This window comes from Lepidochelys kempii, chromosome 8 (assembly GCF_965140285.1).
Source record: "Lepidochelys kempii isolate rLepKem1 chromosome 8, rLepKem1.hap1, whole genome shotgun sequence".
NCBI lineage: Eukaryota > Metazoa > Chordata > Testudines > Cheloniidae > Lepidochelys > Lepidochelys kempii.
In genome coordinates this window covers 53,087,943-53,103,845 of record NC_136387.1, presented here as the reverse complement: position 1 = coordinate 53,103,845, position 15,903 = coordinate 53,087,943, and the positions used below count along the sequence as shown (strand labels likewise).

Here is a 15,903-nt window from a genome sequence, read left to right as displayed (position 1 = left end):
CAAATCTCAGCTAGGGTGAAACACTGGCTGGGATTTCTTCCTGGAGCTCTAGGAAAACAGAGTTAATAAGACACATGCATCTCTAAATATACTACCAAGTACATAAAGACTAACAATATTTTCCACATCTCAAGGACGATTTTAACCAGTTGATTCTGGGAAACTTTCACGGGAGAGTGCATCAGCCACTTTGTTAGAAGCTCCTGAGATGTGTTGGATGTCGAAATCAAAATCTTGGAGAGCTAAACTCCACCGAAGAAGTTTTCTGTTAGTTTCTTTGACGGTGTGAAGCCACTTTAGTGCAGCATGGTCGGTTTGCAGGTGGAAACGCCGTCCCCAAACATATGGGCGTAGCTTTTCCAGAGCGTAGACAATGGCATAACATTCTTTTTCAGTGACTGACCAGTTGCTTTCCCTCTCAGACAGTTTTTTGCTGAGAAACACTACAGGGTGGAATTCTTGATCAGGTCCTTTCTGCATTAAAACTGCTCCCACACCACGCTCGGATGCATCTGTGGTTACTAGGAACGGTTTGTCAAAGTCTGGGGCCCTTAGTACAGGGTCAGACATGAGTGTCGCTTTAAGCTTGTTAAAGGCCTTCTGACACCTTCCGGTCCACTGAACAGCATTTGGCTGTTTCTTTTTGGTTAGGTCTGTCAGTGGGGCAGCGATTTGGCTGTAGTGCGGTACAAATCGTCTGTAATAACCGGCCAAGCCTAAGAAGGATTGAACCTGTTTCTTTGACTTTGGGACAGGCCACTTTTGGATAGCATCCACTCTGGCCTGTAGGGGGCTGATAGTTCCTTGACCCACCTGGTGTCCAAGGTAAGTCACTCTGTTTAGGCCTATTTGACACTTCTTAGCCTTAACAGTTAGTCCTGCCTCCCTTATGCGCTCAAGGACTTTTTGTAGATGTTCCAGGTGGTCTGCCCAGGAATCCGAAAATATGGCCACATCGTCAAGGTAGGCGACTGCATATTCTCCTAATCCCGCTAGGAGACCATCTACAAGTCTTTGGAAAGTGGCGGGTGCATTTCGCAGCCCGAAAGGGAGTACATTAAATTCATACAGCCCGAGATGTGTGATGAAGGCTGACCTTTCCTTGGCAGATTCATCTAGCGGTACCTGCCAGTACCCCTTGGTTAAGTCCAAGGTAGAGATGAACTGGGCCCTTCCCAGTTTCTCTAATAGTTCATCTGTGCGTGGCATGGGATAGTTGTCTGGGCGAGTTACAGCATTTAGCTTACGGTAGTCCACGCAAAAACGTATTTCCCCATCTGGTTTGGGAACTAGAACCACTGGAGATGCCCATGCACTTTCAGAGGGGCGGATTACACCCATCTGTAACATATCCTGGATCTCCCGTTCTATAGCAGTTTTAGCTTGAGGAGACACCCGGTAAGGGTGGACCCTAATTGGGTGAGCATTACCTGTGTCAATGGAGTGGTATGCCCGTTCAGTCAGTCCTGGGGTGGCTGAGAACGTTGGCGCGTAGCTAGTGCACAGCTCCTGGATCTGCTGTCGCTGCATACGCCCAAGGGTCATGGAGAGGTTCACCTCTTCCACACCACCAGCACATTTCCCTTCGTAGTAAACACCTTCAGGCCACTCAGCGTCGTCTCCTCCCTGGGCTGTAAACTGACAAACCTTTAATTCTCTGGAATAAAAGGGCTTTAGAGAATTAATATGGTACACCTTAGGCTTTCGGTTGGAGGTGGGGAATGCTATGAGATAATTAACAGCTCCCAGGCGCTCCTGGACCACGAATGGCCCTTCCCACGATGCTTCCATTTTATGGGCCTGGAGCGCCTTTAAGACCATGACCTGGTCTCCTACTTTGAAGGAACGCTCTCTGGCATGTTTATCATACCAGGCTTTTTGCTCTTTTTGAGCATCCTGTAAGTTTTCTCTAGCAAGGGCTAAAGAGGTTCGGAGGGTGTTTTGTAGGTTGGTTACAAAGTCCAGAATGTTAGTTCCTGGAGAAGGTGTAAATCCCTCCCATTGCTGCTTCACCAACTGCAATGGCCCCTTAACCTCACGGCCATATACAAGTTCAAATGGGGAAAACCCTAAACTGGGATGTGGTACAGCTCTGTAGGCAAAGAGCAACTGCTGCAATACTAGGTCCCAATCATTGGAGTGCTCATTTACGAATTTACGTATCATGGCCCCCAAAGTTCCATTAAACTTCTCCACCATGCCATTTGTTTGATGATGGTAAGGAGTGGCAACCAAGTGATTTACCCCATGAGCTTCCCAAAGGTTTTTCATAGTTCCTGCCAGGAAATTAGTCCCTGCATCTGTGAGGATGTCGGAGGGCCAACCTACCCTGGCAAAAATGTCTGCTAGTGCCTGGCACACACTTTTAGCCCTGGTGTTGCTTAGAGCTACTGCTTCCGGCCATCGGGTGGCAAAATCCATGAAAGTCAGTATGTACTGCTTTCCTCTGGGTGTCTTTTTCGGAAAAGGACCCAGAATATCCACAGCTACTCGCTGAAATGGAACTTCAATGATGGGGAGTGGCTGGAGAGGAGCTTTGACCTGGTCTTGGGGTTTTCCCACTCTTTGGCACACCTCACAAGACTGGACATAGGTAGAAACATCCTTGCCCATTCCCTCCCAGTGGAATGACCCCCCCAAACGGTCTTTGGTCCTGTTCACCCCAGCATGGCCACTAGGGTGATCATGGGCTAAGCTCAAGAGCTTGGCCCGGTATTTAGTTGGAACTACCAACTGTCTCTGAGGATGCCAGTCTTCCTGGTGTCCCCCAGAAAGAGTTTCCTTGTATAAAAGTCCTCTTTCTACAACAAACCTGGATCGATTAGAAGAGCTGAGAGGCGGTGGGTTGCTCCGTGCCGCCGTCCAAGCTCTCTGGAGGCTTTCATCTGCTTCCTGTTCGGTCTGGAACTGTTCCCTTGATGCTGGAGACATCAGTTCCTCATGGGATTGTGGACCTAGGCTTGGTCCCTCTGGAAGCGATATAGGGGATGGAGCTGTTTCTGTTGACTGTGAACCGCTCTCCGCTGGTGCACTATGTTGGGATTCAGGCTCCGGCTGAGCCTCTTGTGTAGGGTTATCGGCTGCTGCCAGTTCAGGTTCGGTGGGGCCCTCTGGTGTTGAGGTTGCAAGTACTGGATTCAGTGCTGACACGGGGTCTGGTGTTGGTTGTTCGGCTGGTTCCGGTTCTGGGACTGGTTCCGTCTGGGTCTCTGGGACTGGATCCACTACTGCTGTTGCAGACATTGGCCTGGGGTCCAGGTCCATCACCTCTGACTGGGTCCTGATAGAAGTTTCCGGAACAGAGCTAGGCCTCACGGCTTGTTTAGCCTGGTTGCGGGTGACCATTCCCACCCTCTTGGCCTGCTTCACATGATTGGCCAAGTCTTCCCCCAACAGCATGGGGATGGGATAATCATCATAGACTGCAAAAGTCCACATTCCTGACCAGCCCTTGTACTGGACAGGCAACTTGGCTGTAGGCAAATTGAAAGAGTTGGACTTGAAGGGTTGAATCGTCACTTGGATCTCTGGGTTGATTAAATTGGGGTCCACTAAGGAAGCATGGATAGCTGACACTTGTGCTCCGGTGTCCCTCCACGCGGTGACCTTCTTCCCGCCCACACTCACAGTTTCCCTCCGCTCCAAGGGTATCTGGGAGGTATCTGGGCCTGTGGACCTCTGGTGTGATTCCGGTGCAATGAACTGTAATCTGTTGGGGTTCTTGGGGCAGTTGGCCTTTACATGCCCCAGCTCGTTACACTTAAACCATCGTCCAGCTGACGGGTCACTGGGACGAGGAGGGTTGCTGGAGAACGGGGTGGTGGGACGATAAGGGGTCTGGAGGGTTCTTTGGGAGGTAGGTGGGGCTTTGGGCGGCCCCCGGTAATAGGGTGTGGTCTGGGGTGGTCCCTTCTGGTCTCCGCTCCAACTGCGACCAGTTTTCTTCTTCTCTGCCACCTCCACCCATCTGGCTCCAATCTCTCCTGCCTCGATTACAGTTTTGGGTTTCCCATCTAGGATGTATCTTTCTATTTCCTCAGGAACACCCTCTAAGAATTGTTCCATTTGCATTAGGAAGGGCAAATTTACTGGAGATTCAACACTTGCTCCTGATATCCAGGCATCCCAATGTTTCACAATGTGGTAGGCATGTCGGGTAAATGACATGTCTGGTTTCCACCTTAGGGCTCTGAACCTCCGACGAGACTGCTCGGGTGTTATCCCCATTCTGACTCTCGCCTTGGATTTAAACAGTTCATACTTGTTCATGTGTTCTTTAGGCATTTCAGCTGCCACCTCAGCTAAGGGTCCACTGAGCTGCGGCCTCAGCTCTACCATGTATTGGTCAGTAGAGATGCTGTACCCAAGGCAGGCCCTTTCGAAGTTTTCTAAGAAGGCCTCAGTATCATCACCTGCCTTGTAGGTGGGGAACTTTCTGGGATGGGAAGTGGTACCTGGAGAAGGATTGCTAGGGTTTGTTGGTATATTCTGCTGGGCCTTTATCCTCTCCATCTCCTCCACATGCTTCCTTGCCTCCATTTCCCTCTTGTGTGCAGCCTCCTGTACCTCCTTCTCCAGCCGCATGAGTTCTATCTGTCTTTCATGTTCCCTTTGTTTTTCCTCAGCCTGAAATTTGGCTAATTCCAGCTGTAGTCGAGCTGAGGATTTGGTCATTCTAACCTCTCTGTTTTTAACTAACTTTACACCTGAGGTTTAGAAATAAACAAACAGAACTTGGCTGTAAAATTTTGCTGTGCTGGAATAGAATACCTATTCTCTGATAGTGATTGTCAGCCTACAGAAAAAGACAATTCCCTTGTCTCTGCTCTGGGCCCAAATTAAAGCAAAAAACCTCCAACTACTTGGAAACCTGCTTACCCAGCCCAAAGAAGAAAAAAAAAAAAAAATTTCTTTTCAAACCTGTGCTCCTTGTAAAACAAAAAAAAAATCAAAATCCTAAAAAAAAAAACCCTGCCACTTTTGTCTCCAGGCAAATGGGTAGAGCACACACCCCCTATTTACTTTTAGGAAGAAAAGAAAAAAAAAACAAACCTCTGGGTTGGAAGACTGTGAATTTCCCTGCAGGAGTTAAGTACCCTGCCTCCAGGCAAATGAAACCTGCAATTCACAAGATAATCCCCTTTTGTCTCTGCTTGGCCACAAAGCAGAGAGAAACCAAGCTGCTTTCAGTTTCAAAGCTGCCTTCTGGACTTCCTAAAAATTCCTTTTTAAAATCTGTATTTCTAGTTCAAACAATCTCAACTGGATCTCAAAATGATTTCAGGTTAATCCCACCACTGTGCCACCATGTCAAGGTTCCTCCCCCACTCTGAACTCTAGGGTACAGATGTGGGGACCTGCATGAAAAACCTCCTAAGCTTATCTTTACCAGCTTAGGTCAAAACTTCCCCAAGGTAACAAATATTACCCCCGTTATCCTTGGAATGGCCGCTACCACCACCAAACTAATACTGGTTACTGGGGAAGAGCTGTTTGGACGCGTCCTTCCCCCCAAAATACTTCCCAAAACCTTGCACCCTACTTCCTGGACAAGGTTTGGTAAAAAGCCTCACCAATTCGCCTAGGTGACTACAGACCCAGACCCTTGGATCTTAAGAACAATGAACAATCCTCCCAACACTTGCACTCCCCCTTTCCTGGGAAATGTTGGATAAAAAGCCTCACCAATTTGCATAGGTGACCACAGACCCAAACCCTTGGATCTGAGAACAATGAAAAAGCATTCAGTGTTTTACAAGAAGACTTTTAATAAAAAATAGAAGTAAATAGAAATAAAGAAATCCCCCCTGTAAAATCAGGATGGTAGATATCTTACAGGGTAATTAGATTCAAAAACATAGAGAACCCCTCTAGGCAAAACCTTAAGTTACAAAAAAGATACACAGACAGAAATAGTTATTCTATTCAGCACAATTCTTTTCTCAGCCATTTAAAGAAATCATAATCTAACACATACCTAGCTAGATTACTTACTAAAAGTTCTAAGGCTCCATTCCTGTTCTGTCCCTGGCCAAGACGACTACAGACAGACCCACAAACCCTTTGTTTCTCTCCCTCCTCCCAGCTTTTGAAAGTATCTTGTCTCCTCATTGGTCATTTTGGTCAGGTGCCAGCGAGGTTACCTTTAGCTTCTTAACCCTTTACAGGTGAGAGGAGCTTTCCCCTGGCCAGGAGGGATTTCAAAGGGGTTTACCCTTCCCTTTATATTTATGACAGGTGGACTTTTCATCTTCAGCCATTTTGGATTTGTATTACTTCCAGCAGAACTTTTGTATCATTTTATGACTGATATTACCAAAAACTATATCCAACCAATTTAAAAAACACAGGAATTCTTTAGGAGTGGATTTGGATGTTTCAGATACGGATTTACTTTCAATTGTTAATTCACTTATTCCAGAATATAAAACAATTTTTGTTTTGGATACGGGGATTTTTCTCCTTTTCTAAAATACTAGATTTTCACACTAGAGTTTTATAAAATCAATGAGATTGGGAGGAAGACTATTTTATTTTTTGCTGTATAGCTACTTTATAAAATGCAATATTTTTATTCCAATGACTTTTTGAAAGTCACTGAAACTTGAATAGTACAGTAAGTACCTTGCTCTTGAAAATGAACAAGATGTGGTTTCTCCTAGGGTCTTTGCTTTGCCAAGTCATACACACTTATGCCACTGAGTTGGGGTTGCTGCCACCAATACACTGGTCTTTATTTTTAGAATAAAAATAAATAATAGAAAACAGTTGTCCCTCCCCTTGAAGCTATCACCAACAGTTTCTTTCTTCTACTTGAGAGCAGAGAGAGAAGAGATAAATCCTTCATTAAAACAAAAAACCTCAAAAGTTTCTTGTTGGGGTAAGTTTTAATATTCTGTCTCTGTGGGTCAAACAAAGAACATATTCCCAAATGGAAAGCATGAAAGTTAATTTACAATACCTCTTCTAGCTGTCTCAATGCCCTTGTCAGGGTTGAATTTTCATGTCCAATGGACCTTTGGGTCAGAGGTGATCTACTGCAATTGCAGAACTACAACCAGTACTTTGGAGATTGTTCACCTCCCCACACACAGAACGATCTTCACTAGTGTATTCACAGCATTGTGATGGAGATTGTAAGATCAACTTGTACATCAGCCGTTACTCACTTCTGATTCTGTGTCCCCCACGGTCAAAACCAGCTCTCTGCTGTAGCCATCGATGACTGCCCCCAATCATATGCCAGGTCCAGGTTTAGTTGTCTAAGCTACAAACAGATCTTATTGCAAGTTACAGAAGTAAAAGGAAACCATAAAATTACAAGTAAACAATATTGTGGAAGGCATTGCTAACCAAGCCTTAAGCTTTCATTACTCAGTACAGAAGCCGTATCTATGGTACTGCTGACAAAGTCCATATCTCAAAGCTTAAAATTATCTCCTTGTCCAGCTCAGTGCTGACTCACATGGCTCAAGTTTGGCTATGAATTTAATTGAATTCCTAGGTAGGTATAAATTCTTTGATGCAGAGAGGGGGCTTTACCCAGCTCAACACACCCATTGTGGTGAAACCTCATTCTAAATAATGAAAAAATATTTTTTTCTATTAAAGAATCAGTTTGATTAGATAGATGTCAATTTTATATGCTTTTATCCAATTATATAGCAGACAGCTTTCCTTTATATCAGTTTATGCTCAATTTCTTTGTCTTCCTGATACTGACACTATTCCTTTAGTAAGAGGGTATTTGGTTTCTGAAGACTGCTTTCTCCTCCTAGAATTGGGACCAGTATGTTGGTTTAGGTAATCTACATAAGATGTCATTAGCCCCTTTGGCAGTCCAACTTGTTCTGGGAGCATTTCAGTGCTCTGGCCAGGATTATAAAGGTCTATTATGAAGCACATTAGAACCCTAGATAATAAAGTTACCAGCACTTTTGCAGCAAGTATCAACCCATATGGAACAGGCTGCACATTATTCACAGGTCTGTTACACTGGGAGTCACTGCCACCTCTATCTTAGGTGTTACTAAAGTACCTTCTTGTCTGGAATATAGGTTTTGTATAGCCTATGAAGGCTTCAGTTATGTGTGGGGCGGGGGGGGTGGCAAAAGGAATCTATTCCCAGGTTTTACCTTCATCTTTGCCAGGAAATGCAAGCTAGCCAAATTGGCTTCTTGCAAACTAATCCTGTGCCTTTTACTCCATGGGAACAGTGAAACCTAGAAGACCTTGGAACTTAGAAACTGCTGTAATCACTTCTGTGTTTCTTGGCCTCAAATCTGATTAAACTCTTCTGTAACTTCCTTGCAAATTGTGAACTCCAAACTAATTACAGATTTTATTTAAAAATCCATGATTTAAAAATTTAAAAATTTAAAAATCCATGATCCATTAGAAGCATTTGCACACTTCAATTCCATGGCACATGGTCAGGGAGGCTTCCCACAGTACTGATCCTAAGAACTGGAGGTCTGACATGCTAAAGAAAAAAAAAAGTATTATCCCATCTACTAGTGCCCTCTGCATCATAACTCAAGAGCAGATTTCCTTACTGGCTAGCTTAACTGGCAAGCAGACACTTTCATTTCCTTGACAAAAATCTGTTTGGAAGCTTTGCCAACTTCCAACTGTCCCTTAAGCAAGAGAAAAATGCCCTGCAATTCTGTTAAAGAAACTCCAAAATTCTTTTGTAGTGAAACGTTGTATCCTCAAACAACGGACATGTCTACACTACAGACTTAAGTCGACTTACATTAGGTCAATTTACAGCTGAGGTCCATGCTAGACTCCTCCTATCAGTGGTGTGCATTCTCACTAGGAACGCTTCCACCAAGTGAAAAGGGGCAGTATGGGGGACTGAGAGCCAGGGCTCACAGATCCACACAGCTTCCCACTGGGTGGCCAGCTGCCTCTTTAGGCTTCTTGGATCCCTCAGCAGGGAGCCTCCGGGCAGGAGCCCGGCTGGGAGCAGGGAGCAGCCAGGCTCTAGCTGCCCAGTTTTCTTTAATTTCATGGCTCCAACTGTAGTGCAGACCAGGGCAATGATGCAAACTATCCATCTAAGGCCAAGTCTACACTTACAAGCTTACAGTGGCACAGCTGTAAGGGAGGTAGAAGAAATACCTGAAGTTACTGATGTCCTACTTTACATGTATGTCCACAGAGATCATAGAATATCAGGGTTGGAAGGGACCTCAGGAGGTCATCTAGTCCAACCCCCTGCTCACAGCAGGACCAATCCCCAATTAAATCATCCCAGCCAGGGCTTTGTCAAGCCTGACCTTAAAAACTTCTAAGGAAGGAGATTCTACCACCTCCCTAGGTAACGCATTCCAGTGTTTCACCACCCTCCTAGTGAAAAAGTTTTTCCTAATATACAACCTAAACCTCCCTCACTGCAACTTGAGACCATTACTCCTTGTCCTGTCCTCTTCTACCACTGAGAATAGTCTAGAACCATCCTCTCTGGAACCACCTCTCAGGTAGTTGAAAGCAGCTATCAAATCCCCCCTCATTCTTCTCTTCCATAGACTAAACATCCCCAGTTCCCTCAGCCTCTCCTCATAAGTCATGTGTTCCAGACCCCTAATCATTTTTGTTGCCCTTTGCTGGACTCTCTCCAATTTATCCACATCCTTCTCGTAGTGCGGGGCCCAAAACTGGACACAGTACTCCAAATGAGGCTTCACCAATGTCGAATAGAGGGGAACGATCACATCCCTCGATCTGCTGGCTATGCCCCTACTTATACATCCCAAAATGCCACTGGCCTTCTTGGCAACAAGGGCACGCTGCTGACTCATATTTCCTTGAGGAGAGAAGGGGAACGGAACCAAGGAGAATCAGAGCAGAGTTTGTGGTGTTTGATGTGCTTCTGGCCTTGTAAAGCAGAAACTAATTACCCACTTGACAGTAAGAAGGTTCTTGCTAACTGGCGTGACTACAGAACACCAGAAAATAGAAACCACCTTCTGATCTGTAAGGGGAGAGGAAAGGAAAGCCTTATTTCATGTAGTCAAAGTGCCGCCAAGAGGCAGTGTGCTAGAGGAATGCCTAAAGATTACCACCAACACCAGGCTCTTCAGAGAGCATCTGAGACAATTTTGCTGGGCACTGGAGTTTCTTTAATCTCCATTTGAAAAGCTGGAATGCAGGCGCACTCATTGCATGCACCGAGAAGGGAGCAGGAGGCTTTTTAGCAACATGTCAAAGGGGTGGATTAGACTTCCATTAGATTAGAATGGCCCCACTAGAGAAAGCACCACTGGGTAAAAGGAGTGGGGGTCCTTTCTGTCCAATTTATCTGCTGTGTTGCATGAAATACTTGTGCATCTGCTTAAAGCAGAGGGTAGATGATGGGAGGGCGGAGATCTTGAAATGTCAAGTCAGGCAAATTGGGCGATCTGCCTAAAGAAGCGATGCCACTAGTGGAAATAGTGTTTATATCCACTGGTACATTAAACAAAATGAAAAAAATGCATTAAGCAGTTGAGTAGCGAGGCCACCCCAGAGTTTATTATATATTGACCTGTTGAAAGGGAACAGAACACTTAGTTTCCTAACTGGTAAACAGAACGTTTTGTAAATGTTTAACTACTATATAGGAAGGGTTATAAAGCCAGCAGAGTACCAAAATAAATATATACAAATTTCACCAAGCAACTAGCTAAAATAGTTCTGTGATGTTCTACATGCACTTTAGGAATATGGAGTATACCAGCACACAGATTGGTGCTTTTATGATGCAGAATTTGGAAGGAAAATTTAACCAGATTATGCTGATAGAGCCCTCTACGGGCTTGTCTACATGAACATTTAGTTCATGGCAAGCTTGGGTGTGAATCTACCCCATACTAGCCTACTGTGAACTAATTGCTTGTAAGGACCCTGCTGACATGAATTAACAGTTCATTAACATGATTAGTCCCATTTCAAACAGGACTAGATGAAAACGCATTACTGAACTGTTAACATGTTGGACAGTTAGTCCACAGCAGGTGAGTGCAGGGCAGTTTCACCCACTCAGCTTATTGCGAACTAACTGTTCAGGTAGCCAAGCCTTAGGATAAGTGCCAACCTCAGTTATGTACCTAAGGGTAAACACCAGAACACATAGCCTTAATAATTTGAACACTCCACACCTTCCTCAAAATGGAAATGAGCTTTTGTGTTTAAGAGCAACCTTAGAGAAAAATTAAATAATACTGAAAGCTACATTCCTTGAACTGGGTTTTCAGCAGAAACGTCCCATTCACAGGATGATTATATATTATTGTTTCACAAGTTTATTTTTTATTAGAGCTGTCAATTAATCGCAGTTTACTCACGTGATTAAGTCAAAAAAATTTACGGTGATTAAAAATTTAATCACGATTAATTGCCGCTTTAATCACACGGTTAAACAGTAGAATAGCAATTGAAATTTATTAAATATTTTTCAATTTTTTCTACATTTTCAAATATATTGATTTCAATTACAACATAGAATACAAATTGTACAGTGCTCACTTTACATTATTTTTATTACAAATATTTGCACTGTAAAAAAAACAAATAGTGCTTTTCAATTCACCTCATACAAGTACTGTAGTGCAATCTCTATCATGAAAGTGTAACTTACAAATGTAGATATTTTTTGTTACATAACTGCACTCAAAAACAAAACAACGTAAAGCTTCAGAGCCTACAAGTCCACTCAGTCCTACTTCTTGTTCAGCCAATCACTCAGACAAACAAGTTTGTTTACATTTACAGGAGATAATGCAGCCCTCTTCTTATTTACAATGTCACAGAAAGTGAGAACAGGCATTCGCATGGGACTTTTGTAGCCAGCATTGCAAGGTATTCACATGCCAGATATGCTAAACATTCATCTGCCCCTTCGTGCTTTGGCCACCATTCCAGAGGACATGCCTCCATGCTGATGATGCTCATTAGAAAAATAATGCGTTAATTAAATTTGTGACTGAACTCCTTGGGGGAGAACTGTATGTTCCCTGCTCTGTTTTCCTGCATTCTGACATATATTTCATGTTATAGCAGTCTCGGATGATGACCCAGAACACGTTCATTTTAAGAACACTTTCACAGTTGATTTCAAAAAATGCAGAGGTACCAATGTGAGATTTCTAAAGATAGCTATAGCATTCGACCCAAGATTTAAGAATCTGAATTGCCTTCTAAAATCTGAGAGGGACGAGGCGTGGTGCATGCTTTCAGAAGTCTTAAAAGAGCAACACTCTCATGCAGAATCTACGGAACCTGAACCAACAAAAAAGAAAATCAACCTTCTGCTGGTGGCATCTGACTAAGATGATGAAAATGAACATGTGTTGGTCTGCACTGCTTTGAATCATTATCGAGCGGAACCTGTCATCAGCATAGATACACGTCCTCTGGAATGGTGGTTGAAGCATGAAGGGACATATGAATCATTAGCACATCTGGCACGTAAATATCTTGCAACGCCGGCTACAACAGTGCCATGGGAACACCTGTTCTCACTTTCAGGTGACATTGTAAACAAGAAGCAGACAGCATTATCACCGTCAAATGTAAACAAACTTGTCTGTCTGAGCTACTGGCCGAACAAGAAATAGGAATGAGTGGACTTGCAGCCTCTAAAATTTTAGATTTTATTTTTGAATGCATTTTTTGTACATAATTCTACATTTGTAAGTTCAACTTTCATGATAAAGAGATTGCACTACAGTACTTGTATTACGTGAATTAAAAAATACTATTTCTTTTGGTTTTTTACAGTGCAAATACTTGTAATCAAAAATAAATATGAAGTGAGTACTGTGCACTTTGTATTCTGTATTGTAATTGAAATCAATACATTTGAAAATGTAGAAAACATCAAAATATTTAAATAAATTGTATTCTATTGCCATTTAACAGTGCAATTAATTGCGCAATTAATTTTTTAATCGCTTGACAGCCCTATTTTTATATATAAATAAATTTGTTGAGTGTATAAACATAAATTCACAACCATCTCACTAAACCAGGGAGATCAGCAGGTTAATACTACATAAAAACACAGTCAGATCAAGCTGTGCACTAGAGCTGGTTGGAAATTTTTAATTAAAATTTTTCCAACAGAAAATGCTGTTTTGACCAAACTGAATTTTTCTGCAAGATCACAATTCTGATGATGTTCCTACAATAAATTTTTTCCCATAATAAAGAGTTTTTTGTTTTGGAAAACATTTAAAATAGTTTCAAAAAGAAAAAAACCTTTGTTTTGAAATCTGTGTTTATTTTTATATTTTATTACATGTCATTCTGCACTACTATTGACAAGTCACCATGTCAAGTCATGTCATTACAACAGTCAAAATATTTTTATTTAAAAAAAATGCAGTTGCTCAAAATGTTTTGATCTGTACTGAAATAGCAGTTTTTTTAAAATATAAAATAAAATATTTGAACTATGTTATATGACACTGTAATATGTTGTCATATGATGTACACTAGCACTGACATGTCATGAAATGTATATGTACAAGAAATTTCAAAACAACAAATTTGTTTTGAAATGAAATTTCAACTTTTTTTTTCCTCCAAAGCAGACCTCAATGATTTTTTTTTTTTTTTGGAAATTTTTATTTTGTGGGAAATTTCAAAAATAATTTTTAATTCCAATTCAGAAATAAAAATTTTGAAATGTTGACACTTCCCACAAATGGAAATCCTAAGTTTCAATCAGCTCTACTGTGCGCTCTCATTGAATAAAACTTTCCGGCAAGTTATCTCTGTGTTGGCTCTTAGTAGGCTCACTGTTTTATGTTATCTGGAAAGGGGAACAACAGGGAGGGGAAAAGCCACAACGGAATTTATTTCTAGCGTCTTGACAGAGAGAGTGGCTAATAATATTTCCCTCAACAGGTGAACAGAATTTGTTTAGATTCCTCAGATACTGTTTTTTCAAGTGAAGCTCCTTAACCATGTCTAGAAATAGGTCTGGGGGTCTAAAAGTAACAGACATAACATTTTGCATCTTTTTGCATATTTTAAAAACAATTGCTTATTTTATCACCAATCTCATGAGAGACCAGCACCATATTTAAAAGACACCAAAACAGTAAAGAGCCTCTGTACAGATCTACCGGTGACTGAAGACCTTCAGCTCCTTAAGAGCCTTAAATGTTTGTGCCAAGTCAGAAATAGAAAAAAACCTTTTAGGAATAAGGCTATTATTTTCATATATGAAACCAAATGCTTCTTTTGGCTTCCATGCGATCTGTAGGAAACACTGTCAGAAAATATTTTCACCAGGTGATACACTGCTTACTCTGGCATAAGTTATTTGCGGAAATAAATATAACCGATAAAAACTCCTGCGGTTCCTGGGAGAGTGTGGGCAGAGAGCTCCGCGCACTGCCCTTGCCTCTGGGTACCTCCTCCAAAGCTCCCATTGGCCGCGGTTCCCCATTCCCAGCCAATGGGAGCTGCGAGGGTAGGTACCCACAGGCAAGGGCAGCACACAGAGACCTCTGCACCCCCTCCCCCAGGGACCACAGGGACATGTTGCCGTCCACAGCAATCCCACGGGCTGGATCCAAAGCCCTGACAGGCCAGATCCAGCCCACGGGCTGTAATTTGCTCACCCTGGTCTACACTGAAGTGCAGCAGTAGCACCATTGTAATGTTTTAAGTGTAAACAAGCTCTTAGTTAAGATGGTATACTACTTTCATAACCTCTGCATTACCTAAATAGTAAGGGAGCCTAACGAATTATTCAAGGAGTGGGAAGGCGACTCCATGCATCAAGGAAAGTGAGCATCAATAACTGGCAGTAACCTACAAGCCAGTTAGTAGTACATGGTAAAAACATACATTAATAACATTCCCAAGTCTCCCTAGGGCTTGGCTAATTGGTATGATCACTAGTGGTGTTCTTCACAGAAGCCCAGTTAGATGGTTTGCTAAGGTGGGAGAGGAAAGGACTGAGGAGAGGGAAGTGCTACTTTAATAAGCTTTTAAACGGTTAATACAACACAACCTAATTTATAAGCAGGTGCATTATTTCCCCAGAGGCCATCTTGACAAATTACAACATGCCACATGACACTGGCTTGTGACAAGCTAGGCAGAGGACATGAGCTTGCATTAATCTGTGCGTGCTTCTCTGAATCATAACTTCCTATCATATCAGTGAGTGCTAAGTAAGATAATGTTACCAGAAATCAGCCACAGCTCCTCTAGTTACTGTGAGCTCTTTAGCAGGTGCCTGATTAGGTCAATCAGGAGCATCTGTGCCTGTGTGTGATTATCGGTCTCAAATTCAAAGAGCTCTTTGTTGCAAAACGTGCATTTCTGGAGCAGTCATAGCCAAAAACATAACTCCAGCTTTCATCTCCTGAACCCACTAATTGACAGGTTTTTTACTGTTCTTTAAGTAACCAAACAAGGCAGGCAAAGATGATTTCACAGAAGTAGGCATTAGTGACATCTCACTAAAAGATAAATATGCTGGAACAGGTTTCAGAGTAACAGCCGTGTTAGTCTGTATTCGCAAAAAGAAAAGGAGTACTTGTGGCACCTTAGAGACTAACCAATTTATTTGAGCATAAGCTTTCGTGAGCTACAGCTCACTTCATCGGATGCATACCGTGGAAACTGCAGCAGACTTTATATATACACAGAGAATATGCAACAATACCTCCTCCCACCCCACTGTCCTGCTGGTAATAGCTTATCTAAAGTGATCATCAGGTGGGCCATTTCCAGCACAAATCCAGGTTTTCTCACCCTCCACCCCCCCACACAAATTCACTCTCCTGCTGGTGATAGCCCATCCAAAGTGACAACTCTTTACACAATGTGCATGACAATCAAGTTGGGCTATTTCCTGCACAAATCCAGGTTTTATGGGGGTGGGGGGTATGTGAG

At 42.7% G+C, this 15,903-nt stretch overlaps 1 protein-coding gene and 1 long non-coding RNA gene across 3 annotated transcripts in view; both read right to left on the bottom strand.

Moving 5' to 3' along the window:
• XPR1 (xenotropic and polytropic retrovirus receptor 1) overlaps positions 1–15,903 on the bottom strand; it is a 242,870-nt gene that overhangs the window by 145,958 nt on the left and 81,009 nt on the right. The gene's annotated exons all lie outside the window — the stretch shown is intronic.
• On the bottom strand, positions 4,517–8,916 carry LOC140916417 (uncharacterized). The gene is made up of 2 exons (XR_013636170.1): positions 7,170–8,916; positions 4,517–4,706 (listed from the first exon to the last, which is right to left on the bottom strand). It is a non-coding gene; the product is annotated as an uncharacterized LOC140916417 (long non-coding RNA).